This window comes from Sarcophilus harrisii, chromosome 3 (assembly GCF_902635505.1).
Source record: "Sarcophilus harrisii chromosome 3, mSarHar1.11, whole genome shotgun sequence".
Classification (NCBI taxonomy): Eukaryota; Metazoa; Chordata; class Mammalia; order Dasyuromorphia; family Dasyuridae; genus Sarcophilus; species Sarcophilus harrisii.
The window spans coordinates 390,963,738-390,975,998 of NC_045428.1; the positions used below are offsets into that span (position 1 = coordinate 390,963,738).

Consider the following 12,261-nt stretch of genomic DNA (forward strand, 5'->3'; position numbering starts at 1 on the left):
AGGGTTGTTGTTTTGTTTCCATTTGTAGTATTATTTTCCTGTACATTTGCACGTTACTTTCCTGTTTCTGCTTTCATTGTACATCAATGAGTGAGTCCTCTCATCCTTCTCTGAATTCTTCATATTAGGCACTTCTCAAGGTGAGATAATATTCCATTGCATCCAGGTAGCATAATTTGGTTAATGTTGGAATCCTTACAAACTGTTAAGTCATTAGAATTGATAGATAATAATTATCTAATTTAGCATGGTTCAGTATGATTGATCTAATCCTACAAGCAAATGTTATGGGCCAGAACTTGAAACAAGGTACTAAGTGGAACTGATAGAAACAATGCATGTGTTCACACTTTTAGAGAGCACATATAAGCAAGAAGCTCTCAGGGCCAGACACAGAGCCCTCTGGGAGGAAGCCCACAAGCCCACTCTCAGAGGTGGAGCCAGATTCATTCCATCTTCCACCTTGGTGATGGCTGGAGGCTAAAGAAAGCAGAGGCAGAAGCAAAGGACAAAGCTGCAAGAGCTCTTAGAACCAAAGAGAGAAAGAGGCCTCTAAGAAAGCTAACTGGGCTTGGAAAGAGATAAGAAATAAACGTTTGGATTTTATCAGCTGGCTGCATTTGAAGTGATTATTACTTTTAACTGAAACTAAGGCTACCTCCAGAAAACCTCCCCAAGAAACCTGCTCAGAGAGAACCTTTATATTTTATTTTATTTTATTTATTTTTTTTAAAATAACTTTTTATTGACAGAACCTATGCCAGGGTAGTTTTTTACAACATTATCCCTTGCACTCACTTCTGTTCCGATTTTTCCCCTCCCTCCCTCCGCCCTCTCCCCAAAGATGGCAATCAGTCCTATACATGTTAAATAGATTGCAGTGGATCTTGGATATAATATATGTGTGCAGAACCGAACAGTTTTCTTGTTGCTCAAGGAGAATTGGATTTAGAAGGTATAAATAACCCGGGAAGAAGAACAAAAATGCAAGCAGATTACATTCATTTCCTAGTGTTCTTTCTTTGGGTGTAGCTGCTTCTGTCCATCCTTGATCAATTGAAACTCAGTTGGATCTTGTCTTTGTTGAAGAAATCCACTTCCATCAGAATACATCCTCATACAGTATCGCTGTTGGAGGTATATAATGATTTCCTGGTTCTGCTCATTTCACTCAGCATCAGTTCATGTAAGTCTCGCCAATCCTCTCTGTATTCGTCCTGTTGGTCATTTCTTACAGAACAATAATATTCCATAACATTCATATACCACAATTTACTCAACCATTCTCCAATTGATGGGCATCCATTCATTTTCCAGCTTCTGGCCACTACAAACAGGGCTGCCACAAACATTTTGGCACATCCAGGTCCCTTTCCCTTTTTTAGTATCTCTTTGGGGTATAAGCCCAGTAGAGACACTGCTGGATCAAAGGGTATGCACAGTTTGATAACTTTTTGGGCATAGTTCCAAATTGCTCTCCAGAATGACTGGATGTATTCATAATTCCACCAACAATGTATCAGTGTCCCTGTTTTCCCACATCCCCTCCAACATTCTGCATTATCTTTTCCTGTCATTCTGGCCAATCTGACAGGTGTATAGTAGTATCTCAGAGTTGTCTTAATTTCCATTTCTCTGATCAATAGTGATTTGGAACACTCTTTCATATGAGTAGTAATAGTTTTAATTTCATCATCTGAAAATTGTTCATATCCTTTGACCATTTATCAATTGGAGAATGGCTTGATTTCTTATAAATTAGAGGTTAATTCTCTATATATTTTGGAAATGAGGCCTTTATCAGAACCTTTGACTGTAAAAATATTTTCCCAGTTTATTGCTTCCCTTCTAATCTTGTCTGCATTAGTTTTGTTTGTACAAAAACTTTTCAGTTTGGTATAATCGAAATTTTCTATTTTGTGATCAGTAATGATCTCTAGTTCTGCTTTGGTCATAAAGACCTTCCCCTTCCACAGGTCTGAGAGGTAAACTATCCTATGTTCCTCTAATTTATTAATAATTTCATTCTTTATGCCTAGGTCATGAACCCATTTTGACCTTATCTTGGTGTACGGCGTTAAGTATGGATCAATGCCTAGTTTCTGCCATATTAGTTTCCAATTTTCCCAGCAATTTTTATCAAACAGTAAGTTCTTATCCCAAAAGCTGGGATCTTTGGGTTTGTCAAAGACTAGGTTGCTATATTTGTTGACTGTTTTATCCCTTGAACCTAATCTATTCCACTGATCAACTAATCTATTCCTTAGCCAATACCAAATAGTTTTGGTAACTGCTGCTCTATAATATAATTTTAGATCTGGTACAGCTAGGCCACCTTCATTTGATTTTTTTTTTCATTAATTCCCTTGAAATTCTTGATCTTTTGTTTTTCCATATGACTTTGTTATTTTTTCTAGGTCATCAGAATAGTTTTTGGGAAGTCTGATTGGTATAGTGCTAAATAAATAGATTAGTTTAGGTAGTATTGTCATCTTTATTATATTTGCTCGCCCAATCCAAGCGCATTTAATATTTTTCCAGTTAGTTAGATCAGACTTAATTTGTGTGGAAAGTGTTTTGTAGTTTTTCTTATAAAGTTTCTGATTTTCCCTTGGCAGATAGATTCCTAGTAGTTTTTCTTATAAAGTTTCTGATTTAAATGGGATTTCTCTTTGTAACTCTGACTGTTGGATTTTGTTAGTGATATATAAGAATGCTGATGACTTATGTGGGTTTATTTTATAACCAGCAACTTTGCTAAAGTTGTGGATTATTTCAAATAACTTTTTAGTAGAATCTCTGGTGTTCTCTAAGTATAGCATCATATCATCAGCAAAAAGTGATAATTTGGTTTCTTCATTGCCTATTCTTATTCCTTTAATCTCTTTCTCAGCTCTTATTGCCAAAGCTAGCGTTCCTAATACAATATTAAATAGTAACAGTGATAGTGGGCAACCTTGTTTCACTCCAGATCTTATTGGGAATGGTTGCAGTTTGTCTCCATTACATATGATGCTTACTGATGGTTTTAAATAGATGCTGCTGATTATTTTAAGGAAAAGTCCATTTATTCCTATACTCTCAAGTGTTTTTAATACGAATGGATGTTGGATTTTATCAAATGTTTTTTCTGCATCTATTGAGATGATCATATGTTTTTTGTTAATTTGGCTATTAATATGGCCAATTATATTGATATTTTTCCTAATATTGAACCAGCCCTGCATTCCAGCCATCCTTTCCAGTACTGGTTGCATTTCCTCTGATACTGCTGACTGACTTATTGAAGGGGAGAAGTTGGATATCCCTTTCTACTTCCAGGCTTTCCCTCTACCACCATCAATCAGAGACATTTCCTCCTCTGAGGTTTATTCATTCCTTATTTTATCACCCAATCAGGATGGTGGTAACTGTTTTCTACAGACTTTCAGGACAATTTCCTTTCTCATTAATAAGTTCAGAGCTTTTCTTTTCTCAACTCTTGCCCTCTTAATAGGAGATATACATATAGATGTTCCCTCAAGTTCCCTAATCTCAAAGTTCCTCAATTTGTTTATTTCCCACGATCCTTTCTTTCACTCCACTTCAGCTACAAAGAGAGGTGTTCATATTCTTGATTTTGCCATCTTCAAAAAATGTTCTACTTGTATGTTTATAAATTCTGAAATAATTCCTTTATTTGGCCACAATTTGTTGTTATTCCATCTCTCTCTTCCTTGTCAACCCAGTTCTTGTTCTTTGTTGTCACCAATGGCTATCAATCTTTTGACCTTTTAGATTTTTCCCAGGGCCATCACAATTGTACTGGCTAGATGCTTCACCGTCTTGAACTCTCAGTGAACCAGTTAAACTATTTTTTTGTCTTTTCTTAAATTCGTTGTCCTCTTATCCTTTCACTGACATTGACCTGACAAATTTCGCTTAACTCTGGATTATTCACATAATTCACTGGCTTCATACCTACTCATATGCTGTCCAATGAAAGTGGAGCAAATAAAAAAACTGTGCCAATTGTATCTACTACAAATTTGTTATGTGACTGCAACTGGGACCTCACTGCCACAAAACAATCTCTTTACGTTTCTTAATTTATTCATTCTTCAACTCATCATAGTGACTTTTCTGTTTAAAACAATTTTATCTCTTCTCAAACCTTCCATAGCTTTGCCTCACCAGCTCCTTTCGACCTTTACTTCATATTTCACTAAAAAAAATTAAGGTCATTCACAGAGTTAGCTTGTTTTCCCCTGTTTCTTATCTCACATCACTCAGATGCCTTCTGCCACTATCTTCCCTTTCACTATTGTTTCTCTTTCTTCTTGCCAAGTCTAACCCTTCTCTATGGCCAAGTGATCCCATTCCATCTTATTTTCTCCAATAGATTATCCCTCTCTTTCATTTTTACTGTTACTTATCTTTATTCTGTCTACTGGCTCTTCTCCTAATGCCTACAAACATACTCATGTTTCTTTTATCCTCAAAAAACCCTTATTTGATGTGACCATCCCCATTAGCTATCGTCCCATATCCTTACTTTTTAAGCTAAACTTCTTATAATTGATATCTTCACTTACTTTTCTTTCAATCGTTTAAAAATTCTTTTTAGTCTGGTTCTCCAAAGCCACTAACAACATCTTAGTTGCCAAATCAATTTTCATCCTTCTTGACTTCTCTGTGCCCATCAATCCCCTCTCTTTCCCTGGATATTCTCTTCTCTTGAGATCTATGGGACATTTATCTCTCTTGGTTTTTCCTTCTGTCAGACTATTCCTCAGTCTTTGCCCACAGGGCGATTTCTTAGATTTCCTCTTTCTCTTTTTCCTCTTTATTACTTCAGATAATGATTTCAGCAACATCATGGATTCAATTATTATATCTATGCTGATGATTCTCAAATACATTTATTCAGTTCTAATCTCTCTATTGACATCCAGTCTCATATTTCCAATTGTTTACTGGAAATTGCTAACTTCATATCCTGTAGCCATCTCAAACTTAACATATCCAGAATTGAACTCATTATTTTTTCCACACATGTTCTCCTCTTCTTTTTTTAAAAAAAATTTTATTTGTAATTTATGAAATAAAATAAGCTTTTTATGACTTAGTACAATAAAAAGATGATAGCACATGAAATTGCAAATGTATTATGTGCATGTTACCATTTCTTTCAAATATACATTATCATGTAAATTTCTTTTTTTCTTCCCTCTTTCCATCCCTCTGATGGCTACCGTTAGACACAAATAGGTATGCACACACATACATACAGCCACACACATATATAATATATATGTATGTATATACATATGTATGCATGCTTTTATTTATCATTTCTTTCTCTGATTGTAGATAACATCTTTTTTGTGTTCTTTATAGTTGATTTGGTATTTACAATTGTCAAAATAACTTTTTCACTTAAAGTTATTTTTAAAACAATATTGCTGTTACTGTAGATAATGTTCTCTAGGTTCCACTCATTTTGCTTTTTATTATTTCATGCAAACCTTTCCATGTTTTTCTAAGATTATTGAGATCATCATTTCTTATAGAATAAGAGTATTCCATTACAATCACATACTATAACTTAACTGCCATATCATTGAAGCTTGCAATCTTGGCGTCATCCTTGATTCCTTACTTTCATTCCCCAGACCCAATCTGTTATCAAAGTCTTTTCTATTTTACTTTCAGAATATCTCTTTTGTCTTCTCTCACCTCTCTTCTCTGACACTGCCTATAACCCTGATATAAGTCCTCAATAGACCTGTCTTCTTACCACAAATCTGTCTGTACTCCATTTCATCCTCCACTCTGCTGTCAAAGTGAACCTACTAAAATGAAGATTTGACCATGTTGCCCTCCTCAATAAACTTCAATAGTCTTCTCTCACCTACAGGATCAAATATAAAATTCTTTGTTTAATGTTTAAAACCCCTCACAATCTTCCCCTTCCCCTTCACTTTCTAGATTCTCGCACCACTTATCTACTTTCATGGATTCTTCAATCCAATGACACTGACCTCCTTGCTTTTCTTTGCAGAAGATACTTTATGTCTCAACTCTGAGCATTTTCACCAACTTTTCCCCTTGTTTGGAACTCTCTCCCTTTTCATCTCCACCTTCCAGCTTTCCTGGTTTCCTTGATGTTCCACCTAAAAATACCATCTTTTATAATAAAAATAACAACTACAATTTATATAGTATCTATTCTATGCCAGAGACTCTATTATAGGCTTTACAAATATTTTCTCATTTGATTTTCGCAACAACCTTTGGATGTAGTTGCTATTATTATCCCCATTTTTTAGTTCAGGGAAATTGAGGCAAATACAAGTTAAGTAACAGTTAGTGTCCAAGGCTGCATTTGAACCCAGATCTTTCTGACTCCAGGGCTGACACTGTATTCACTTATACCTTTTACAGCTGCCTTTTACAGAAAGCCTTTCTTAATTCCCCCTTATTCCCGTGCCTTCCCTCTGTTGATTATCTTCAATTTATCCTTTATAAAGCTTCTTTGTACCTTATTGTTGCAAACTGACATCTCCCTTTACACTAAAATCTCCTTAAATACAAGGGCTTGCCTTTTGTCTTTTTCTGTATTCCTAATGCTTAGCACAGGCTCTGACTGACATAGGAAGGAAAAAGTGACATAACCTATGCTATGGAGGGGGGATGGAACCCTGCCCTTTCACAAATTGTTGTCCAAATTGCCTGAATGTAACCTCTTGTGACCTCTTACCCAAACTATTATCATTTTTACCTTCCCAGACTTCCCTGTGCCCCTCCCCAACCTGAGTCTCTTCTCACTACTACAAATTTTGTCATCTTTACCCTTGGCTCTGATCATACAACTCACTTTCATTAATAATTTGTTAAAGGGGTTTCTCAGTACACTGACACTTCCTTTATGAACAATTACACATTACTGCTCATCCCAGGCAAGTCTGTGAATTGCCCCCAGAACATGTGACTCTGTGGTGTCTCTTCTCCTGAAATCTAGGTTAAATGACTTTATATACGTCCCAAAGTAAAACTAACTGTGAAGGTTAATTAAATATGTATAAACAAGGTCTATTCCTAGTCCATTAGGAGAGACAGATGGGCCCTACATCCCACATTTAAATTGGGACCCCCAACATCCTTGCTTTTGTGTGACTATGTGATTCTAAGGCTAGATTTCCTCAACTGTAAAACTGATAGAATTGAACTATATGACCTATTTTATTATCCCTTTTATTTATGTTTTGTGTGGGATGGAGAAGGTTTATTTCTTTTTCATTCAATTCAATCAAGGTCATATATTGGGAGTTAAAAGTCTTATAATGAATCTCAAGTTTGGCTATGGTACTCATATTTTATGTAGGTAAAGTCAGATTAAAAAGGGATAAGAATACATTCATGCACCATTTTAATATTTTCAAATACTTTACCTAATAACTTTGAGAGGTAAGTGACATAAATGTTTTGTCTATTTTATTGATGAGGTTTAAAAGGTTTATTTTTCCACAGTTGCACAGCTAGTAAAGAGATAGCCAGGACTTGGGCATTGGTCATTTGAGTCCAATTTTGGTGTTTCTTTTACTATTCCATATGCCTCATTAACAATTACAAACATTTACTTATCTTCTAATATGTTAGAACAACTTACCAGGTGTTAATGAAGAAGTAAAAAGACTTAGTTTCTGCACTTAATAATAAATGATCAATTAACCAACAAGTATTTATTAAGTGCTTCCTGCATGCCAGGTACTGTTTGTAGCCCTGGGGATAGAAAGAAAAAGCAAAAACAGGAACTTAAAGTTTTGGAGGGAAATAAAGACCAACTTTGAAGGGAAAACAAGATGAGTTAAACTAAATTCAATAATCATTCATTAAGTATCTATACCCTCATGTCCCATTTATTCTGAAAGGTTTTCATTGATCAGAGAGGAGCTGACAACCAGAAAAAAAATCCTTGTAGAATGTTCTGCAAATATTAAGTACTCATTATGTTTTACTCTTAAAACCCTATTTTACTTGGATATTGAACTCCAGATAACTCTCCTTGTTCTCCCCTCAATACATAATATTTCTTCCTCCCACCATCACCACCACCATTATTGCTATTACTACTACTTCTACTACTACTGCTACTGCTACTGCTACTGCAACTGCTACTGCTACTGCTACTATGGAAAATTCAGTTGAAGGGTGAGAAGACAGAGAAAAAAGCCTATCCATTTTGCCTTGATAATAGTTGGGGACTTCAATGGGGTTGACCCTGTTAATGAGCCTTAGGTCCTTTGTGACACTAGATGTCATTTTTTGTACTGACAGCCCAAGAGCTGCACAGCTACAAAATGTTAAATGACCCAGAGACATACCTCTAGATGTCAGGTAGAAGCTCAACAGCATTTATGTGAGTCTAAGAACAATAACTGTATGGAATGGAAAGGATGAATAATTTGACATTTATACCACTGGAAAGAATAAGTACCTATATCATGAACTCCCATGTCCATTATAATATTTGAAAGAGTCAAGTTTGTATCCAGTTTAAAAACATTCTGTTTATAGAGTCCATACACAATTTAATTCTATTATCTGTATTAAAGTAGTTTTGCTGCTTCCATTATGATGGGCCTTGCCCCAGAGGTTAAGTAGAGAGTAAAATTCCTGAGAACAAAGCCAGAGGAAGTCTATCCATCAACAAGCATTTAATAAGTACCTGCTACATGTCTGTGTGTCAGGTATTAGATGTACAAACATAGAAGCAAAACTGACCCTTTCCTCAAGGAGCTTACATTTCATCAAAGGAGACAACATGAGTGTGCACACATGCATGCACACACAGTCACATATGTTATATAACATATTTTAACATATGCATATGTGTATAGGTTAGGTGATGCAGTGGATAGAGCCAGGTCTGAAATTAGAAAGACTCAGCTTCCTGAGTTTAAAATCTGGTCTCATATACTTATTAGCTGAATGAGCCTGGGCAAATCACTTATGTAATCTAGGTTGCCTCACTTTGCTCATTTGTAAAATGAGTTTGATAAGGAAATAGAGAACCACTCCGTTATTTTTATCAAGAAAATCCCAAATGGAGTTATGAAGAGTTGAAAATGATTGAAAGACTAAACAACAAAGATATGTACAAATAAAATATCTCTTTCTGTATCACTGTTGAAATCCCTCCCTTTTTCAATTTTTATAAAGCCATCTCTGATTTGTTGTCTCACTTCTTAACATCCAAGCCCAATGAAATTAATTTCTTCTTCTTCAGAGTTTTTTGTAATGTTTTGTCTGGACTTCTTTTTATTTATCTTGCTTTGCCCTATATCACACTTACTTATATAAGTATTAACTTGGCTAGACTATAAGCTACTTCAGAGCAGAGTTTGTGTCATAAACAATTTAGCATAAAGCTTTGAATATAGCTGGTACTTATGGGTTTGGGAATTAAATTAAATTGCACTTTCACCAAAACTGTCATTTCATGCTTTGGATTAATTTTCCCATTCTTTTTTTTTTTTTTTTTTTTTTTTTTGCTAAAATTACTTTTCTCCTATCATTTAACTATCTCCAATATCCTATTTATTCTGAAAGGGTTTCATTGATCAGAGATGAGCTAATAACCAGTAGAGAAACCCTTGTAGCATGTTCTGCAAATAATAGGTGCTCAACATATGTTTGGTAACTAACAGTCTCTCACTCTGTTTTACTTGGCTGTTGAACTCTCAACTGTTCTCCCTGTCCTCCCCTCAATTACATACTTAACATTTCTTTCTGCTCCTACAGTGCACTTTCTCTTGACCTTTGTAGACTATAAATGCAATTAAATCTAATTTTTAATACTATTTAAAAAGAAATGCCAGCTTTAAAAAGAGAAGTGATTTAGTAGAAAGAGCACTGGATTTAGAGGAGAAAAAAATTAATGATCTATTAAATGGTAGAAGAAACAATGAGGAAAATGCTATTCTGGATTTGATTTTGACCAATGAAGAGGAAGTAGAAACAATGGAGACCTTGGGGAAAAAGGATAATTTCATATTAACATTCAGGAGGAAGAAAGATTTTTAAAAAATGTAGAGGTTAGGTTGGGATTTGGTGACAGTGAATATCTAGGAAAGGAGTAGGGAGGTTACCATGACTTAAAACTGTCCAGAGATAATCAGCTTTTGAGGAAAAGAAAATTAAAAAGAAAAAAAAATTCTTAATATGTAAATATGATGATTCCAATGAGGAAGAATAGGGAAACTTGTCCAAGGAGAACTACAAAACCAAAGGAAAATAGCATTGATTTATTTGAGATATCTGATCAATTTGACAATTATAACTTCAGAGGAGTCAAAGAATGTCTCTCATTTCTAGATAAATAAGTGGTCGACTACAGGTGTAGCATAAGATGTACCTTTTCAGGTGCTCTTTGTGTTACAAAGGAATGTTCTATGCTAAATGTAAATGTACCATCAAGAAGCCTCAATAAAAAGAAGAAAAAGAAAACCAAATAACCTTTCAAATGAAAAGAAGTCCAATTAACATGGAATTATTCAACCAAGTTGGATTTTTGGAAAGACACAAGAATGATAATATCACGGGAGTAATAGACTATGCACACAAAAATATGACAACTTTCTTGTTGTAAAATGTTAGGATTGCTAAAGTATAAAATGAATAAAGGGTGGAGATTACAGCTTAGGATAATGAAAAGAATTTTTAGCTATACTGTGGAAAAGAGGAGGAAGAAAAAAAGCTGTATGGCTGATGCTCAGGATGGTTTGAAAAGTAGCAGATGAAGAAAAGGAAGGACGATTTGCTTCTTCCATTTTCTCTGGAAAGGAAAATGATCATTGGGCTGGAAAGATATTAAAAATGGTAAATAGGAAATTGAAACCATTAAGACTGTAGTAAGAGAATATGTAGTTATATTCCATGAATTCAAGTCAACGAGTTATACCTGGAGATAATGAATGCATTATCAGATGTTATTTCTGAGCCAGTGAATTCAAGAGCATTGGATTTATAGTCAGAGAATCTGACATCAACTCCCATCTCTATCTGTCACCTGTATGAATTTGTAAAAGTTATTTAATATCTCAGTCTCTCATTTTCTTAATCTGTAAAATGAAGTATTGGTTTAGAGTACTTCTAAGGTTCCGTACTAAAATTTATAATTTTATGATCCATTATCAATGATCTTTTTTCATTTTTTATGAAATTATCTCAACATAATCAACTCACTCCTGTGCCCTTTGTCTATATAGACTGATTTTAGCTGCCCTTATAATGATTAAGTTCTAAGGTATTGCATCCTTACCTTCTATAAATTTAATATAAATAGTTTAACCTTATTAACCTGATATAATTTATATATATTATAATTAATTATATTACAATATGGTTTAACATTATTTTAATATTATTTAATGTAATAATTTAATATTAATAAAACAAAATCATATTATAGTTTCTCTTTCATGTTTACCTTTTTTGTGCTTCTCTTGAGTCTTTTATTTGAATGTGAAATTTTTTATTCAGTTCTACTCTTTCTATCAGTAGTGTTTGAAAGTCCTCTATTTAGTTAAATTCTATCTACCCTTCTCCTGCTTCCAGGATTATATTCCATTTTGATGGGTAGGTTATTCTTTGTTGTAATTTTCACTCTTTGACTTCTAAAATACATTACAATCCTTTGTTTCTTTAATGTGGAAGTTGTTAAAACTTGTGTGGTCCTGTTTGGTGTTATGATATTTGAATTTTTTCTTTCTACTTGCAATATTTTCTCCTCTTATGAATTCTGAAATTTGCTTATAATATTTCTGGTAGTTTTCATTTTCAGATCTCTTTCAGGAGGTGATTGGTATACACTCTTTTTTTTTAAATTTTGAATCATGACTTTCATGTGAGTGCAATATTTTTTAAATTATTTCTCCTCAATCTATTTACCAAGTAAGTAATTTTTTTCTAATAAAAATTTCACATTTTCTTCTATTTTTTCATTCTTTTGACTTTGTTTTCTTGTTTCTTGATGTTTTATGGAGTTATCTGCTTTTACTTGCCCAATTCCAATTTTAAAGGAAATATTTTCTTCAATGAGCTATTGTATCTTGCTCTCTCTTTTTCTTTTTGGCTAATTCTGATTTTAAGATGTTATTTTATTCAATATTTTCTATGACTTATCTTTTTTTTTTTTTTACCAAGATGCTAATTCCTTTTTCATAAATTCCTTACACTACACTCATTTATTTTCCCAATTTTCTCTTTATTACTTTT

At 34.0% G+C, this 12,261-nt stretch overlaps 1 long non-coding RNA gene across 1 annotated transcript in view; it reads right to left on the reverse strand.

Annotated features, from left to right (window-relative positions):
- Positions 1 to 5,524: 5,524 nt before the first annotated feature.
- Positions 5,525 to 12,261, reverse strand: part of LOC116422083 — a 33,827-nt gene continuing 27,090 nt past the window's right edge. Inside the window, exons 3-5 of the long non-coding RNA XR_004232671.1 lie at positions 7,652 to 7,764; positions 6,024 to 6,155; positions 5,525 to 5,893 (exon numbers count right to left, since the gene is read on the reverse strand). This is a non-coding gene — a long non-coding RNA (uncharacterized LOC116422083). The remainder of the gene's footprint in view (positions 5,894 to 6,023; positions 6,156 to 7,651; positions 7,765 to 12,261) is intronic.